Here is a 20,576-nt window from a genome sequence, read left to right on the forward strand (position 1 = left end):
ATAAGAGGGGCTGAGCAAAGCGGTAACATAGCCAATCAACGGTTTGCTAGGACAAAGGTGGGTTAGGGGTTTGACATGGCAATTTGGGAGGCTTGCAAGCAAATGGTAGGCATCGTAGCAATGGCATAGCAAAAGAGCGAGCAAACTAGCATAGCAAAGATAGTAGTGATTTTGAGGGTATGATCATCTTGCCTGCAAAGTTGTCAGAGTTGACTGGATCCTCAAAAGCAAACTCAATGGGATCCTCGTTAGCAAACTCGTCTCCCGGCTCTACCCAAACAAGACAAACAAGCAACAAGGATACAATCAACCACGTGCAAGATCAAGCAACATGATGAAATGATGATATGCTATGCGGGATGCAATGTGGGATGCAAAATGCAAGATATGACATGAAATGCATGAACCTGGCCTCAACTTGGAATTCCAAGGGTGCCACTAGAAAGATGAGGTGAAATCGCTTGAAACGATATAAAGAACGCCGGAATCGGAGTTACGGTTTGGAAATGGCAAGCGATTCAAATATGACACCGGTCTGCGAAGCAAGTAGGCATCTAAATGCAATGAAATGAACGGGCTACAGCAACCAAACATGACAAAAAAATACATGGCAGGGATGCATACAAGATGCTTAACAAAAGTCTAGCACTGAGCTACGGCCAATTCATCCATTAGGAGGTTCAAACAAGCATGGCAAAAACGCAAATGGTAAAACAGATCTCAGACTTAGTGAAATTAACACTTGTCTAGAATTTCAGATCATATAGCCCTCTTCGGAGCAACAAAACAACATGCTACAGGACCTGAACATGACAAAGAAAGACATGGCATGGAGCTACTCAACAAGCTTAACAAAAGTCCCTTAGTGACCTTGAGCCAAAAGGGATCACAAAATACAATTGCAAGCACGCGAACATAGCAAAAACAAAATCAGTTTTCAGACTTAGTGAAAACTGGGACATGCTGAAATATAACTCACGAAGGCATGTTTACGAGCTCGATGCACTCACTATGGTGCAAGTCATGGCAAGGCAAGCATACACCCATAAAAAGGCACAAAATACAAGCTAGACATGGCAAGAACAATGGCATAGCATGCACGGATCAACTACAATAACATCGGCAAAATCGCAAACAAGTTGACGATCTGCCCAGATTCATAACGAAGCAAAAGTAGAGCTCGATTGACTCAAGCTAGGTTGCTCCATAATTGCAAACAAAGAGATGGATGGATAGAGCACTACATGGTTAACAAAACTCCCTTACTGATCATCCTCAAAAGAGGCACGGATCACTAGGAAACAACAAGAACATATGGCATCATGAGATAAACAATCCCAGGACTTAGTGAAATTACTAAGTACCTGAAAACAGAATTAGCAAGTGCACCACTTTGCAAGCTTGCACAAGTCACCACACATATCCTAAAAATACATCGGTTGCACCTCTGGATAGATGACAAAACCCTTAACAAAACATATGAAGAACTCACGGGCATAGCGTGCACACATTAATCATGGCAAAAATGACAAAAGTGCTAAACGGAGTAACCGATCTGACAATTAACTCAAGTAGCCCTCTTCTAACAGCATTTAGGGCATCAAGATGAGCTCAAATGAAAATGATGCAATGGAATGAAATGATGTACTCTCTGAGATGAACATTTTGGTATGCTATGTGCCCGAATCGGGGCTACGGATACAAAGTTACGGAGCCTCGAACAGGAGCACTTGGACTAAAAATTCTGAGGACTTAGTGAAAAAAAACTACCCAGATCTGGATCTAGGGTTTCGGATCACTGTAGCAACCGGGTCGGGGCGCGCCTCCCGAGGCGACTCCGGCGAAGACGAGGACGGCGACCGGCGGGGCGACGTCCGATGGCCGAGGCGGCGGCATCCGGGGTCGCGGTGGCCGGAGCCGGGGCAGGTTGCGGGCCGGGCGACGCCGGCGAGCTCCGCGGCAGCTCGGGGCGGCGACGGCGGCTGCGGCGGCCCGGCGACGAGGTGGCGACGGCGGCTGCGGCGGCCCGGCGACGAGGTGGCGACGGCGGCCGGCGGGCGGGCCGCGGCGACGTGGCACCGGAGTGGAGGGCGACGGCGGCGGGCGAAGGGCGCGGGCGGCGGCGGCCCCGGGCTGGCGGGGGCCGGCTGCGGGCCGGCCGGGCCGCAGGCGGGGACGGCGGCGGCTTGCCACGTGGCGAGCGCGGGGTGGCTGGCGGCTCGGAGTGGACGCGTCCGGCCGGGGCGGACGTGTCCGGCCGGCGCGGATCTGGGATTTTTTTAGGGTTACGGGGGAGAGGATCCACGAATTTGGAATGGGGGTGTATATATAGGCATAGAGGGAGCTAGGAGAGTCCAAATGAGGTGCGGTTTTCGGCCACGCGATCGTGATCGAACGCTCTAGGACATGGAGCAGAGTTTGGTGGGTTTTGGGACAAATTGGAGGGGTGTTGGGCTGCAACACACACGAGGCCTTTTCGGTCCCTCGGTTAACCGTTGGAGTACCAAACGAAGTCCAAATGGTACGAAACTTGACAGGCGGTCTACCGGTAGTAAACCAAGGCCGCTTGGAAAGTCTCGGTCCAATCCAGAAATGTTTAATCCCCACACACGAAAGAAAGCTAGAAATGACCACCGGAGGAGAACGGAGCGCCGGAATGCAAAACGGCCAACGGGGAAAATGCTCGAATGCATGAGATGAACACGTATGCAAATGCAATGCACATGATGACATGATATGAGATGCATGACAACGATAATAACACCAGAGACAAAAACCCGAACCCGAGAAAATAAATATAACTTAACGCCGGAAACGGCAAGAGTTGGAGTACAAATAGGGAAAGTTACATCCGGGGTGTTACAACACTCCACCACTACGAAAGGATCTCGTCCCGAGATCTAGGACTGAAAGAACGCCGGGTACTCAGAACGGAGGTGATCCTCGCGTTCCCAGGTAGCTTCACGGTCGGAATGGTGTGACCACTTGACTTTGAGAAATTTGATTGACTTGTTGCGAGTCTTGCGTTCAGTCTCTTCAAGAATAGCAACTGGGTGCTCACGATAGGAGAGATCTTCTTGGAGCTCAATGTCCTCGAAGTTGACGGTGCGGTCAGGAGTCTTGAAGCACTTTCGAAGCTGAGAGACATGGAACACGTCATGAACATTTGCAAAGTTTGAAGGAAGCTCGAGTTGATAGGCGAGGTCGCCTCTCTTGCTGACAACCTTGAAAGGTCCCACGTATCTGGGGGCAAGCTTCCCTTTGATACCGAAGCGACGAGTACCTTTCATAGGAGAGACGCGGAGGTAAACATGATCTCTGATCTCGAAAGCCAAATCACGGTGCTTACTATCATAGTAGCTCTTCTGGCGGGATTGGGCTGCTTTGAGGTTATCACGAATGACTTTGCACATTTCTTCTGCTTCTGTGATTAAGTCATTACCCAAAAGCTGACGTTCGCCGGTTTCAGACCAGTTGAGAGGGGTACGGCACTTCCTGCCATACAGAATTTCAAAAGGGGCCTTGCCCGAACTTGCTTGAAAACTGTTGTTGTAGGAGAATTCAGCATAAGGAAGACAATCCTCCCACTTCATGCCGAAGGAGATCACACAAGCCCTGAGCATATCTTCAAGAATCTGGTTGACACGCTCGACTTGACCGCTTGTTTGAGGATGGAAAGCTGTGCTGAAGCGGATGTTGGTGCCCATGGCCTTCTGAAAAGAATCCCAAAACTTCGAGGTAAAGATGCTGCCACGGTCTGAAGAGATCACTTGAGGAATACCGTGCAGAGAGACAATACGAGAGGTATAGAGTTCCGCCAATTGAGCTGCAGTGATCGACTCTTTGATAGGCAGAAAATGAGCCACTTTGGTGAGTTTGTCGATGACAACGAATATAGCATCATTGCCACGCTTGGACTTTGGAAACCCAGTCACGAAGTCCATTTCAATGTGGTCAAACTTCCATTCTGGAATGGCAAGAGGTTGGAGGAGACCTGCTGGCCTTTGGTGTTCTGCCTTCACTCTTCTGCAGACATCACATTCATTCACGAATTGAGCGATCTCGCGCTTCATTCGAGTCCACCAATAAGCTTGCTTAAGGTCCTGATACATCTTCGTGCTCCCAGGGTGGATGGAGAGGAGAGAATTGTGAGCCTCGTTCATGATCACTTTACGAAGTTCACCTTTGGGTACAACAATACGATCCTCGAAGAAGAGAGTGTCCTTGTCATCAAGGCGGTAGCACTTGTACTTGGACTGACTCTTGGCAATCCCAATCTTCACCTTTTTCACCATAGCATCAAGAAGCTGGGCTTGGCGAATCTGGTCTTCCAAGGTAGGAGAGACTTGAAGGTTGGCGAGGAAACCATGAGGAACAACTTGCAGATTAAGTTTGCGGAAAGCTTCACAAAGCTCGGGTTGATAAGGCTTAAGAATCAGACTGTTGCAGTAAGCCTTTCTGCTCAAAGCGTCAGCAATCACATTGGCCTTGCCTGGAGTATACTCGATACTCGGATTATACTCTTGAATCATTTCGACCCATCGAGTTTGCCTGAGGTTGAGATTAGGCTGAGTGAAGATGTACTTGAGACTCTTGTGATCAGTGAAAATGTCCACTTTTCTTCCCAATAGAAGATGTCTCCAAGTCAAAAGAGCATGCACAACTGCCGCCAACTCGAGATCATGAGTGGGGTAGTTCTTCTCATTAGGCTTCAACTGGCGAGATGTATAAGCAACAACTTTCTTCTCTTGCATCAATACTGCGCCAAGACCTTGGAGAGAGGCATCACAAAAGACCTCGTACGGTTTGGATTCATCAGGCGGAGTCAGAACTGGAGCAGTGATCAATTTCTCTTTCAAAGTGTTGAAAGCAACATCACACTCCGGAGACCAAACGTACTTGACGTGCTTCTGGAGAAGATTAGAAGAGGCTTCGCGATCTTGGAAAAGTTTTCAACGAATCTTCGGCAATAGCTTGCGAGACCGAGAAAACTGCGGAGTTGCTTCACGTTCTGAGGAGGTTCCCAATTCACAATTGCAGACACCTTCTCAGGATTCACGGCAATGCCCTTGGCAGAGATGATATGACCAAGATAAAGAACCTCATCGAGCCAAAATTCACACTTGGAGAACTTGGCGTAGAACTGATGTTCCCTGAGCTTATCGAGAACCAAACGCAAGTGCTTGGCATGATCTTCCTTATTCTTGGAGAAAACCAGAATGTCGTCGAGATAGACCAAAACGAAGTCATTGGTATAGGCGTTGAAGATGAAATTCATCATGCGAGAGAACGTCGGAGGAGCGTTGGCGAGACCAAAAGACATGACAGTGTATTCATATGAACCAAAGCTTGTTCTGAATGCTGTCTTGGGAATATCTTCTTCACGAATGCGAATCTGGTGATAACCCATACGGAGATCAAGCTTGGAGAATACTTGGGCACCTTTGAGTTGTTCGAACAGCTCATTGATGTTGGGAAGTGGGTATTTGTTCTTGATGGTCTTCTTGTTCACTGGACGGTAATCAACACAAAGTCGGTCCGTTCCATCCTTCTTCTTCACAAAAAGAACACCACAACCCCACGGAGAAGAACTAGGCCGGATGAGACCCATTTTCTCTTGCATATCGAGTTGCTTCTTCAGCTCCTTCAACTCTTCAGGTCCGAGCTTGTAAGGACGTTTGCACACAGGTTCCGTGCCAGGCTCAAGATCAATAACGAATTCAACTGGCCGGTGCGGAGGCATTCCTGGGAGCTCTTCTGGAAAGACGTCTTGATATTCGCAAACGACTGGAATTTGAGAGATGGCATCCAATTCACCCTTCTCATTGAGAGAAAACAGACGGATGGAATTATCCCGAGCGGCAAAGACAATTACATCCTCAGACGAATGAGTCAATTGAATCTGCCTGGCTGCACAATCAAGCTGAGCCTTGTGCTTAGAAAGCCAATCCATTCCGAGAATAAGATCAATATCCGAGTTACCAAGAACCATTGGAGAAGCCAGAAACTTGAAATCACCCATCAAGATAGAAATATCCGGAACCATCAAACTAGAACTCAGACGCTTAGCCGGAGAGACGACTTGCATAGCTCTAGGTAAAGCCTTAGTACTAAAATTGTTCTCCGATGCAAATGGGAATGACATGAAGGAATGCGATGCACCAGAGTCAAAAAGTACTTTTGCGGGAATATCATTAACAGGAAGGTTACCCATGATCACATCTGACGAGTCCTCTGCCTGAGCTGCATTCATCAAATTGACCTTGGCGTGCTTGGGGTTATGCTTGACCACAGCTGTACTTGCCGATCTCACAGGAGGAGGAGGAGGAAGACGCCTCTGGTTGAGACACTTGTTGGCATAGTGACCCTTCTGTTGGCACTTGTTGCACGTGACCTCTGAAAGCGGACGGTGATACGGAGCACTCGATCTTGGAGCTTGAGACGAAGTCTTGTTCTGAAAGCCAGGGTTGGGTGGGTGGGAAGAACCACTGCCACCTTTGCTCTTCTGCTGATACGGCTGACGGAACGGAGGAGGAGGAAGCCAAAACTTCTGCTGCTTGGCCACTTGAGTAGAGGAAGAAGGAGTAACATCTCTGACTCGCTTCTTGGAAGCATCACACCTCAACTGAGCAGCCTCTTGCTTCAGTGCCATGTTGTAGAACTCATCGTACCTCAAGGGCTCAAAGAGAACAAGAGCGAGCTGGATATCTTCTCTGAGACCACCCCTGAACTGATATATCATGCTCTTCTCATCAGGGACGTCCTGCTTGGCAAAGCGGGCGAGCTTCTGAAACAACTTGTTGTAGTCATAGACAGACAAAGAGCCTTGCTTCAGATTGCGGAATTCCTCACGCTTGCTTTCAACCACGCTCTGGGGAATATGATGAGCTCGGAAATCTCGACGGAAATCATCCCAAGTGATAACACGTCCACCTCTGGAGTCCTTGTACTGCTGGAACCATTCTGCAGCTTGATCTTTGAGTTGGAAGGAAGCGAACTTGACAAAGTCCTCAGGCCTGACGTTACTGCACTCGAAATGCTTGCACAGATCCACAAGCCAATCGTCAGCATCGGTTGCCTCAACACAATTGCTGAAAGTCTTTGGCCCGTTAGCAAGGAACTGGTTGAGTGTAGCAAAGTGACTCTGATTGCTGCCTTGATTCCCTTGACTGCCTTGATTGCGCTCTTGAAGAATTTGCATGATCAACTGTGTGTTTGCATTGGTTGCGGCCATCACAGCTTGCCATGCCTCGGAGGAGGTGGAGGTGGTGGCGGATCAGGATTCGGAGTCGTGCGCGTTGGAGGAGCCATCCTGAAGAGGTTGACCACCATTAGCACATTGACAGATAAATATTGAAGCTGAATCCAACGGAATGAAAATTGCAACATATAGTCTTCACATCCGAACAAAATGAACGAATGCATTCCTCTTGAAATGGTCACATATCCATAAATTGAGAAGCCACGTAGAATTAAGGTAGAGAAATAAATCAACAAGGTACGGATCAAGAACGAATAATCGGTAAGAAATCCCAATCTCAAACCAATATCCGTGGAAGAAGAACTAGAGCTACTAGAATTCCCACCTATGAAACTCCCGAACCTTTCCGGTTATGCAATCAGGTGTTGGGGATACAGGGGAAGCATAATATCTCACCCAAACTAGCAATTCCTACATCCAGCTGTATCCATCCTTCAACACATAACCAAGAAACCTTCGGAAACCATCTACCTCAACCTTCGAAAAGCATCCGTTATACAAGTTATGGCGATACTCCCGAACTCCCGCCCCAGTACTGGGTGGCGTCGAGGTTATCTCACCAACGAACTGCATAAAAGAGATTTTCGATGTCGGCGTACTAAACTCAGGTATTCCAGAACTGCAACGATAAAATTATGATGACAACACCTCAGAGCTCAACTCCCCGGGACACTTCCACTAAACCCCTGACAGGAGGCACCAAGACAATGTTCTCATCATAAAACCATCGGAACGATTCCAAGATACCCGCGTGATCCTAAAATTTTTTAGTGAAATTTGAGAAGAGAAGAGTCAAAACTCTACGTCAGGATGCCTTACCAGAGCGATGAGGAGACTGGGAAGTAAAAAGAATTCCTAAACTCTCCGATATATAATTCCTAAATGACTCAAAACATTTTTCTAGACACAACTCGGCCGCTAAAAACGATCAAGCAATGGGGCTCCTAAGGTCGGGGAAGGCTCTGATACCAACTTGTAACACCCTCGATGCGACTATAGCTCCCACGTGTCGAGGCACGACTTAGAGATATTATCGCAATGAAAGCATATGTCGCAAGTTAGGCAATCTTCACAACATCCCATGTAATGTAAACAATAAATGGGAGATAACATAGTTGGCTTACACTCGCCACGTCAATCAAGTACATAAATAACATTACATCATCAAACACTCATGGCCCGACTACGGCGCCAAAATAAAAGAGAACCCAACATGCGACACGGTCCCATTCACCCCCAACTGGGCACCACTACTGATCATCGGGAAAGGAAACATAGTATCGTTGAGAGTCTTCGTCGAACTCCCACTTGAGCTCGTACGCGTCTCCGGGAGCGGAATCATCAGGCCCTGCATCTGGTGTGATAGTAATCTGTGAGCCACAGGGACTCAGCAATCTCGCACCCTCGCGATCAAGACTATTTAAGCTTAAAGGTATGACAGGGTAAATATATGTGGAACTGCAGCAAGTGACTAGCAATTATGGTGGCTAACTTATTCGCAAAGGAGAGCGAGAAGAGGAGGCAAGGCACGAGCGAGAAACTAGAGAGCAACCTGCGCAAAACATTACTCCAACACCGTGTCCACTTCCCGGACTCCGCCGAGAAGAGGCCATCACGGTAACACACTCAGTTGATTCATTTTAATTAATTAAGGTTCAAGTTATCTACAACCGGACATTAACAAATTCCCATCTGCCCATAACCGCGGGCACGACTTTCGAAAGTTCAATCCCTGCAGGGGAGTCCCAACTTAGCCCATGACAAGCTCTCACGGTCAACGAAGGAATAGACCTCCTCCCAAGACGTTCCGATCAGCCTCGGTATCTCGGTAATTCAAGACACTTCGACAGGTTAAAACAAGACCAGCAACACCACCCGAATGTGCCGACAAATCCCGATAGGAGCTGCACATATCTCGTTCTCAGGGCACACTCAGATGAGACTAGCTACGAGTAAAACCAACCCTCAAGTTTCCCCGAGGTGGCCCCGCAGGCAGCTCAGTTCGGACCAACACTCAGAGGGAGCACTGGCCCGGGGGGGTTAAAATAAGATGACCCTCGGGCTCCGGTAACCCAAGGGAAAAAGAGGCTAGGTGGCGAATGGTAAAACCAAGGTTGGGCATTGCTGGAAAAGCTTTAATCAAGGCGAACTATCAAGGGGTTCCCATTATAACCCAACCGCGTAAGGAACGCAAAATCCGGGAACATAACACCGATATGACGGAAACTAGGGCGGCAAGAGTGGAACAAAACACTAGGCGAGAGGCCGAGCCTTCCACCCTTTACCAAGTATATAGATGCATTAAGATAACAAGGCAATATAATGATATCCCAACAAGTAAATAAAAGATGTTCCAACAAGGAACGGCCTCCAATCTTCACCTGCAACTAGCAACGCTATAAGAGGGGCTGAGCAAAGCGGTAACATAGCCAATCAACGGTTTGCTAGGACAAAGGTGGGTTAGAGGTTTGACATGGCAATTTGGGAGGCTTGCAAGCAAGTGGTAGGCATCGTAGCAATGGCATAGCAAAAGAGCGAGCAAACTAGCATAGCAAAGATAGTAGTGATTTCGAGGGTATGATCATCTTGCCTGCACAGTTGTCAGAGTTGACTGGATCCTCAAAAGCAAACTCAACGGGCTCCTCGTTAGCGAACTCGTCTCCCGGCTCTACCCAAACAAGACAAACAAGCAACAAGGATACAACCAACCACGTGCAAGATCAAGCAACATGATGAAATGATGATATGCTATGCGGGATGTGATTCGGGATGCAAAATGCAAGATATGACAGGAAATGCATGAACCTGGCCTCAACTTGGAATTCCAAGGGTGCCCCTGGAAAGATGAGGTGAAATCGCTTGAAAACGATATAAAGATCGCCGGAACCGGAGTTGCGGTTTGGAAATGGCAAGCGATTCAAATATGACACCGGTCTGCGATTTATAGCAAGTAGGCATCTAAATGCAATGAAATGAACATGCTATAGCAACCAAACATGACAACAAAATACATGGCAGGGATGCATACAAGATGCTTAACAAAAGTCTAGCACTGAGCTACGGCCAATTCATCCATTAGGAGGTTCAAACAAGCATGGAAAAAACGCAAATGGTAAAACAGATCTCAGACTTAGTGAAATTAACACTTGTCTGGAATTTCAGATCATATAGCCCTCTTCGGAGCAACAAAACAACATGCTACAGGACCTGAACATGACAAATAAAGACATGGCATGGAGCTACTCAACAAGCTTAACAAAAGTCCCTTAGTGACCTTGAGCCAAAAGGGATCACAAAATACAATTGCAAGCACGTGAACATAGCAAAAACAAAATCAGTTTTCAGACTTAGTGAAAACTGGGACATGCTGAAATATAACTCACGAAGGCATGTTTACGAGCTCGATGCACTCACTATGGTGCAAGTCATGGCAAGGCAAGCATACACCCATAAAGAAGGTACAAAATACAAGCTAGACATGGCAAGAACAATGGCATAGCATGCACGGATCAACTACAATAACATCGGCAAAATCGCAAACAAGTTGACGATCTGCCCAGATTCACAACGAAGCAAAAGTAGAGCTCGATTGACTCAAGCTAGGGTGCTCCATAATTGCAAACAAAGACATGGATGGATAGAGCACTACATGGTTAACAAAACTCCCTTACTGATCATCCTCAAAAGAGGCACGGATCACTAGGAAACAACAAGAACATATGGCATCATGAGATAAACAATCCCAGGACTTAGTGAAATTACTAAGTACCTGAAAACAGAATTAGCAAGTGCACCACTTTGCAAGCTTGCACAAGTCACCACACACATCCTAAAAATACATGGGTTGCACCTCTGGATAGATGACAAAACCCTTAACAAAACATATGAAGAACTCACGGGCATAGCATGCACACATTAATCATGGCAAAAATGACAAAAGTGCTAAACGGAGTAACCGATCTGACAATTAACTCAAGTAGCCCTCTTCTAACAGCATTTAGGGCATCAAGATGAGCTCAAATGAAAATGATGCACTGGAATGAAATGATGTACTCTCTGAGATGAACATTTTGATATGCTATATACCCAAATCGGAGCTACGGATGCAAAGTTACAGAGCCTCGAACAGGAGCACTTGGACTAAAAATTCGGAGGACTGTGAAAAAAAACTACACAGATCTGGATCTAGGGTTTCGGATCACTGTAGCAACCGGGTCGGGGCGCGCCTCCCGAGGCGACTCCGGCGATGACGAGGACGGCGGCCGGCAGGGGCGACGTCCGGTGGCCGGGGCGCGGCGCGGGGGCCACGGTAGCCGGAGCCGGGGCCGGCTGCGGGCCGGGCGACGCCGGCGAGCTCCGCGGCGGCTCGGGGCGGCGACGGCGGCTGCGGCGGCCTGGCAACGAGGTGGCGACGGTGGCCGGCGGGGCGGGCCGCGGCGGCGCGGCGCCGGAGTGGAGGGCGGGCCGCGGGCGGGGACGGCGGCGGCTTGCCAAGTGGCGAGCGCGGGGTGGCTGGCGGCTCGGAGCGGACGCGTCCGGCCGGGGCGGACGTGTCCGGCCGGCGCGGATCTAGGATTTTTTTTAGGGTTAGGGGGGAGAGGATCCGCGAATTTGGAATGGGGGTGTATATATAGGCATAGAGGGAGCTAGAAGAGTCCAAATGAGGTGCGGTTTTCGGCCACGCGATCGTGATCGAACGCTCTAGGACATGGAGTAGAGTTTGGTGGGTTTTGGGCCAAATTAGAGGGGTGTTGGGCTGCAACACACACGAGGCCTTTTCGGTCCCTCGGTTAACCGTTGGAGTACCAAACGAAGTCCAAATGGTACGAAACTTGACAGGCGGTCTACCGGTAGTAAACCAAGGCCGCTTGGCAAGTCTCGGTCCATTCCGGAAATGTTTAATCCCCACACACGAAAGAAAGCTAGAAATGACCACCGGAGGAGAACGGAGCGCCGGAATGCAAAACGGCCAACGGGGAAAATGCTCGAATGCATGAGATGAACACGTATGCAAATGCAATGCACATGATGACATGATATGAGATGCATGACAATGATAATAACACCGGAGACAAAAACCCGAACCTGAGAAAATAGATATAACTTAACGCCGGAAACGGCAAGAGTTGGAGTACAAATAGGGAAAGTTACATCCGGGGTGTTACAGCAAGGGAGCAGCCATGCTCACGGCGGAGCCAGACACCAAGCGCGGCAGAGACCAGCCCGAGTCTTCCAAGGGCAGCCGACCATTCTGCGCCTTCCACAACCTGCATACCCTCAACACCAGCGACTGTCAAGAGCTCAGATCCATCCGAGAAGGATGCTTTGGTCGACGCCCTAAGCGCAGCGACCGGGGCTACGACCGAGGAGGAGGACGTGGTGGCGGACACTAGGACGATCGTGGCCCGCGCTAGGAGTGGCACGACCGGCCTTGTGAGGACCGCTGGCAGGATCAGCCTCGCGAGGGCGCCTGGAGGGACCAGCCTCGTTAGGCTTGTCCTCAAGGCAACACTGGCCTTCCTCCGCTACCGCCACCACCCAGAAGGAATGACGACCACCATCAAGACAAGGGGGCTGGGGGCTTCCAGGAGCCACGCGCTATCGCCTGCATCTTGGGCGGAGCTCAAGCCCCAGCCTCACAGCATATCTTCAAACAATTTGCCCGTGAAGTGAATGCAGTTATCCCTAAGCTCGAGGCCACACCCCTCTCAGATGGTCCAGGTGCCCCATCACGTTCAGTGTGGTAGATCAGCTCAAGTGCGCGGCTACTGCAGGCGTCCTCCCAATGCTCTGTTCACCAGTCATCAGCAACGTGCAAGTTACCAAGATCCTCATCGACGGCGGCGCAGGGCTCAACCTCCAAGTGCCATATGACCAGCTTCAGCCTACCAAGCCTTTATCAGGAGTTTCCGACGGCTCTACTACCCCGATCAGGCAGGTCTTCCTCCCCGTTACCTTCGGAGAACGCAACAACTACCGCACCGAACTCATTGACTTCGATGTCACCTACATCCACCTAACCTACAATGCCATCCTCGGGTATCCAGCCCTGGCCAAGTTCATGGCGGTGACCCATCACGGCTATAATGTCCTCAAGATGCCAGGAAGCCACGGAATCATCACAGTACCATGCGAAGAAAGAGACGCGGTGTGCTCCCTCAAGCATGCCTTCCAAGCTACAGCCATCGACGACCCCGATAGTCAGGGCGAGCGCCCTCCTGAGGCCACCCCCAAGAAGAAGAAGAAGCCGCGCCACACAGGGCCTCAGGGAAGCGGTGCCTCGTCAGGATCGGCGCCCGCGCCTGGGGCGCCTCCCTCCATCGCATAGGAAGGCGCGCCTAGTGCCCCTCTCGGGCAGGGCTCGGGGGCTCTCTTTTGGAGGGCCTCAGACTTTGCCAACGTCACGAGGGAGGCGCTTGGGCACCACTTGGAGGCGTTCTTCACGGCACGTTTCCCTCAGGAGAACAAAGGGAAAGGAGTGCCCACTCCTCAGGAACTGCAAGATGCAAGGGCCATGCGCGGCGGCCGCCACTCACCAGGCACAGCTCCCCATCCAGGCGAGGATGCCGGGCTGCACGTCTACATCGATGTTCCAAGGCTCAATCGGGCAGCTTCTCAGGAGCTTATCTGGCCTTCGCGCGTGGGACGCTACGAGGGCCCACCTCACAGCTATGTTCGCATGCCCTTTGGCCTGCCGAGCGTGGCGGCCGCGTATCAACGCAACCTACGGAGCATCTTGGCGTCTCAGGAGGCCAGGCACCACGCTATGCTGACAGAGATGAAGACGGTCCTCAGGGAACCCCCTGGACCCACAGAGCCTCCTGAGGCTCAGGGCCCGGGTGGCTCATGAGGGGCAGCCCCTTCACCGCACGCCTTCAGCTACCCCAACTCTTCTTCATCAACAAAACCAGGTTACATTTTCCAAAGCTCATTCAGCTCGGAGCGCCCCCAGGGCTGCATCATTCCCAGACCGCGTGGGTCCGTCCCTGTGGCATGTATCTTTCCTTTTATGTCTTTAGCTTACACTGTTGGGGGCGCCCCTCGGGCTGCATCATCCCCAAGCCGCTCGGGCCAGACTAAGTGCCATGCATCTTCCCTGCATTTACCTAAGCTAGGTTGCTTTCCATGCTTAATCTGTCTATGACTATCGCCTGCTTGATTGTCACCCACCATGGGAGCCGTGCGTCAGCCGTCTTTCTTCAGGACCCTTGGCATGAGTAAGTTAAGCACGGCGCTTGTGCTCGGGCCCGTCCCTGCAGCGTTGATAAATCCAGTGGCTGAGCTCTATCTGGCAGGCCGGCCCCGTTCACGTCACCTCCTGGGGCAGTTGGTGCTTGGCTTTTTCACGTGATGACCTCAAGAGATTCGCTCGGCGCAGGTTGTTTAACCACCTCGCAGGACCAAGACAGCGAACAAGAATCAAGACCAGGCGCGACCCACCTTGAGGTAGGGCCTCATGAGTCCTGCACTGGCTCATGAGTGCCCAGATACACCTCGTCTAGCCCTGCCGTGCAAGCCACGTGTCAGGGCGGGGTTGTACACGCCCCGAGGGCTCTCTGCAGTAGGGAGTCCCCCTCCCACGCCCCAGTGGAAGCACCATGCTCCATGCTAGCCGTCGACACTGCCGAGGAGCGGCTATGGCCGTGCACAAGCGGAAGCACTACGCTCCCCGCTGGTGATAAACAACTGAGGGCGGCCCCACGGCTGTACCAACCTCAGGGAGCCCCAGAGCTCAATGTCCGGCCTCACCACAACGCCTCCCCTCGGGAGAGCCGCGTGAGGGGGCTGGGCACGGGGGCTGCGTTTGGGTCACGCCCAAGCATACGCTACCCAACCAGGTCCCCTGGACCTGGTCGTCGCACGCCCCTCCCGAGCCGAGCCTCGGTGAGGGCAAAGGTATGGAGAATGTTTGCACGTCAAGGGGGACTCCTGAGCATCGCGACTCAGGAGCCTAACTGGTCACGTAGCCCCTCACTCCTTGGTCCGTCCTGAGTTTCTGGTCGGCCCAGCGGCGATTGAGGTATGCGCGCAGCCGGGCTCTGCCGACGTAGAACATTAACCTATCCTCGCACATCCTTCCTATAGGCTACTTGCGCATCAAGGGGGATTCCTGAGCATCGCAACTCAGGAGTCTAACTAGTCATGTAGCCCCTCGCTCCTTGGTTCGTCCTAGTTTCTGGTCGGCCCAACGGTGGTTGAGGTATGCGTGGGGCCGGGCTTTGTCGATGCAGAACACAAAGCAAATAGGAAGAAAATCGCAAAATCTCAAAGCAAATATTACAATACATATTGTTCTCACAATATCAAACGCAAGTTTAACGCCTCCACGAGGCATGGTGCATGTTGCAGCAATAAAGCAGAAAAGCAGCGGCAAGTCACCCCGGACACCGCCAGCGCCTGCAAAAGGTGCCCCCTCCTGGGTAGCGTCGCCTTCACCTGCATCACCGGTCGAGGGCGCGGGGGCGAAGGCGTCGAACTTCTTCAGGAAGGCTTCCACTTGACCCTTCACGGCCGCGGCGGCAGCCGCGCAGTGTTCGTCAGCTACAGGTTCCAGTAGCTCCTCAAGGCGAGCGCTGGGGTCGCGAAGGTGCAGGTGGCTAAAGACCCATGTCAGCGCGGCTGAGGAAAGGACGCGAGCCTCTGCCTCCGCCATAGGACCGATGCCCTCCACGACTTCCTTGAGCGCTTTCACCAGGAAGGGAAGCAGTTGAGCAAGGCCATCCTCGTCGGTGGCCAGCAGCTTCTCCAAGCCCTTCTCATACAATGTCTTCAGCGCCATGTGGGACCTCTCCTCGAAGGTCAAGAAGGCCGCGTGGTCTTCGGCAAGGACCCTTGCCTTGGCGTCAAGGTCGGCCTCCTTCGCCCTCGCCTTCCGCTCCAACTCCTCCAGCCGGTTACGCTCCCCTCCCTGTGCCTTCGCCAGCTCCCCCAGCTCGGCGTCGCGGCCCTTGATGGCATCCTCCTGGGCCTTCATCTCCTCCTCCTTTGCCTGGCGGCCATGTGCTTCTTCCGCATGCTGGTCGCGCAGGCCCTTCAACTCGTCCTCCAGCTCTCGGCGACGGCCGCGGGCAGCCTCAGCGTCCTTCAATGTCGCCTCGCGATCTGGCGCAGCTTTGGCGGCGACCTGCTTCTCCTTCTCGGAGGCCGCCGCGGCCTGGCTCAGCGACGCTCGAACCACCGAGTCGGAGTGAAGCCAACCAGAGACTAGCTCCAAGCTCCCAGCCACCAGGTGCGAGTCCATGCCCTGGAGATCTTCCCGTATCTGGGCCATCTCCAAAAGGGCGCGCTCCAAGATGGCTGAGGAAGCAGAAGAACCTGGGGCCAGGGGCACAGCAGGAGAAGGGGGTGACGTTGTTACCAGAGCCTGGGAGATCAAGGCCTCCTGAGCCTTCGGAACCTCCCCATCCGTGCCAGACACCGGCACCTCCTGAGCCAGCGGCTCTTCGGGGGCTGACTCCTCCTGAGGGTGCTCCACTGGGCCTCGCGAGGATGACCGGGTCGGAGAAGCATGAGCACCATCCCCACCTTTGCTCACGGAGAGGGGCGCGGTCGCCGGAGGCGACACGGACTCAAGTGGCACCACCTCGCTCTCCCTTCTCCTCTTCACCGCAGACGACAGCCTGGTTACACAGCAGGGAAAGAGAGTCGGAAATGAGCATCGACGGCAGGAGCAAGGCGAGGTGGGGCACTTACTGGTCTATGACAACATAGTTCACCTTCCGCTTGGTGAGCTTGAAGCCGGAGAGCATCGCGACTCGAGGCGTGGGCGCACCAGCCCCAGAAGCTGAAGCAGGAGCAACAATTGAACCAGAAGCGGCCCCAGCCAGCACCGGAGCAGCAGCAGAACCTCGGGGGATCAGCGCCGACCTGCTCCTCGTCAGGATCACGGCTAGTCCCTCCTTCTCCTGGGAAGCGTCGGCCTCGTCATCATCGGGGAAGGCGCGGAGGATGCCAGCCTTACTCAAGGGGGTGGTCTCCCGCGTCCCTTCAGGGGTTACCTCCGAGTCTTCCTCCTCCTCTTCTTCCTCCCCGCGGGACTCACCAGAAGATAGCTCCACCGGCGCTGGCACCGCTATGGCCCCGGTGAGCACAGGCGGGACCAGTCCACGCCTGTCAAAGGTCGGCTTGGAGGACACGATCAGCGCACTGTCCTTGTGGTGGAACAAGGGAGTAAAGACATTCGAAGGATACTCCTGATCGTCCCCAACCAGGAGGCGGGAGCTGCGGTCAGCTCCTCATCGGACAAGGCCTCCGAGCTCAAGCGAACCTTGTCCTCTTCATCCCTGAGTTCCCACAAGGGGCGCGAGCAGGCCTGGAGCGGGGCCACGCACAGCGCCAGGAACTCCCTCAGGAGCATGGCCCCTATAATCCTCGCTGCCTTCGCATTGTCGGGCTTCAGGTCGGACTTCATCTGCTCTAGGACCAACGTCGCCCGCTCGTCGGTGAGCTTCCCGCAGTACCACGCCTTGTCGGCCTGGGGCTTCTCCGTCGGCAGCGCCAAGCGCGGGTGGACAAGCTTGGCACTCATCATGACCCATTTGGCCCTGAGGTTGTCGGTCTTCTTCCCGGTGTTTGAGATCGAGTTGGCCTTGCCGGCCGTGATGAAATTGGCGCACCCAGAGATATGGCCCTCGCTGGCACGGAGGAAGAAGAAGTGGCATAGCAGGGCCACAGACGGCATCATGCCCAGATACGCCTCACAATAGTAGGCGAAGATGGACAAGAGAAGGACTGAGCTGGGAGGGAGATGCAGCGCCTGCAGCCTATAGTGGTCGACGACCTCATAGAAGAAATCGGAGAAGGGAAGAACCAACCCGGCGGCGATACTGCTCGTGAAGAAGCGGAAGAACACGCTCCCCTCGGGCTCCGGCACATTGGAGGCAACCCGGAGCTCCGTCTTCCCCCTTCCATTACTCTCCCCCGCCGTCAGCAGGCGCGTGGCGGCGAGGTTTTTTCTTCGAGACATTGGGCAAGTCGAGGGTAGGTCCATACCAAGCCTTCGTCGCAGACGGCACCGGCGACGAGGTGGGCTTGACCCTCCGGGGCGCCATTGGTCGCTGATGTAGGAAAGGATGGGAGCGGATCTGAAGATTTCGGAAGCAGGGAGCAAGAAAGGGGATCTGAGCAAGGCGAAAGGAAACAGTGAAGGCGAACGCTGTCTACGCCAGCCTTTTGACATTCGGGCAGTTGCCGAGGCAGCATGGGGAAGCCGAGACACCCACGTACAATCAACCACCATGCGTCGACCGAGGCCGCAGACTATTGGGGCCCACAGCGCTACGCAGTTGACCCCTTGGCTTCGCCTCTAAGCCAAGCCCGAGCAAGCCTTGGGCACGGGGGCTACTATCGGCATACTGGGAACGGGGTCCCCAGACTTGCCTGCATGCGGCCCACGGTGTGGCTTTGCTAGCAGCCTGTACGGCCCATCCTCATCAATAAGGAATCAAGACCCTCACGAGGGGCCAAGCCTCGCGAGGCGAACGACACAAGACCTCCTCAGGAGTGGCCTCACCAGGCTGGCTCATGAGGGGCGGAGAGTTCAAGGTCGGGCAAACCTCGCGAGGTTCTCGTGACGTAAGCCATGACGATCGAGACCAGGCGGGCGCCAGCGCGCATAGCGTCCTTGTTTCCTCTTTGGTGCTAAGGGGGCAAGCGCAGGCGCGAAGTACCGAGGAATCAAGCAAAGGTTTCCATATTGGTGCAACGAGACCAAGACCAGAAGGATGGCAAGACGGAGGTCACCATGGAGCCCAAGACGGCGTCACCACCAGAGCCTTTGGCAGGCGAAGACTACTTTTGTTAGGATAGCTTGTACTAGTTGTCCCCTTTCAAATTGGCCATTGTTGGCTCCCTTCCTGCTCAATATTTGGGAAGAGGACCAGGGCCTCTATAAATAGGACTAGCCACCACCATAGGGGGGACGAGACGGGTCAAGAACAGAACCCTGGACCGCATCCTCACACACAAGTTCACCAAGCACAGGAACACCTCAACCTCAGAAGGCTGTTCTTCCCCTTGTACTGTTCATTCTCAGCCCGAGAGGAAATCCACCACCACCACACTGGAGTAAGCTATTACACCACAAGGTGGCCCGAACCAGTATAAATCTTGTGTCCTTTGTGTTGCAAGTTCGTTGAGTTAGTTCGTGAGATCTTAGCTAAGTTAGAACGTGAATCAATAGGGGGAAGATCTTCGCACGCACCCCAGTGTTTGAACCTTAAGGGTTTTGCCGGAACCCGTGATCCGACATATTTGATCCACGGATTTCATGTGTTGCAGGTAGATCTAGCTTTCCCCCATCTTTTTGCCAACTTCCATCCACAAAATCCCCCGAATTTTGCCCCAATTTGCCACTTCCTCGCGGAGTTCGTCCACGGATCCAGAGCCCGGACATCCGGCCCATACCCTCCTAAGGATGGCAATGGTTAGGGTATGGGTCGGGTACAAAATTATACACATACCGGTACCCACGGGTATGAAACTTTACATGTACCCATACCCGGCAGGTACCCATACCCATTGGGTACCCAACGGGTAGATTAAATAGTACACAATTTCACATTCATAGATGTCACATTTGACCAAAAAATTATCTATCTCAACTCAGTAACAGATAGATGAGTACATAATAATTGTCTCAATTCAAATTGACGATTGGTGACAACTTTAACATAGGTTCGCAATCTCACGACATACTTCACAGGTATGGTACACGTGTCAATATAAATGGGTAGGATATAGGTATATTCATGGGTACAAGTCTATATTATTGGCCGGATGTTCGGGGTGGCCGGATGTAGACTTGTGTCACAAAGTTGTCATCACATAAACAATTGATATCTTGGTTCGTGAAATATTGCATGGTAAAAGAGCTCAAAAGAGAAAGAGCCAAACAAGCTTTTTAAGCAAAAGGGAAAGATAAGCAAAGAGCTTTTAAGCAACAACCATAGTATCATACAACATTAAGATTGTCATACTAGATCATCTTGGATCATATCATTGGAATACCATACATAGAGAATACTTGGGATAGAAGCTATTGCATTTTTGCTTAGTAGGTTGTGCACAAGTCTTTGTATCCGCCTATTGTGCAATCGTGCTACCGTCTCTCTAGTGTTGTGCAACAAGAGCATTTTCGTGTATTCCACATTTTGGCTCATCCTTGGTTGCACGACCCCACTTATCTCTTTGTGTGTGTGTTTCCGTCTACCATATTTTGCTATTAGTCTACTTGTTGCATTGCAAACTTGCGAATCTTTTCCAGCATTATTGAAGCTCACTAACAATTGCATCAAATTTTGTGCCACCATCCTAA

At 52.1% G+C, this 20,576-nt stretch overlaps 1 pseudogene; it reads right to left on the reverse strand.

Annotated features, from left to right (window-relative positions):
• Positions 1-2,900: 2,900 nt before the first annotated feature.
• Positions 2,901-18,312, reverse strand: LOC123153365 (uncharacterized; annotated as a pseudogene).
• Positions 18,313-20,576: the final 2,264 nt, after the last annotated feature.

This window comes from Triticum aestivum, chromosome 7A, assembly GCF_018294505.1.
Source record: "Triticum aestivum cultivar Chinese Spring chromosome 7A, IWGSC CS RefSeq v2.1, whole genome shotgun sequence".
NCBI lineage: Eukaryota > Viridiplantae > Streptophyta > Magnoliopsida > Poales > Poaceae > Triticum > Triticum aestivum.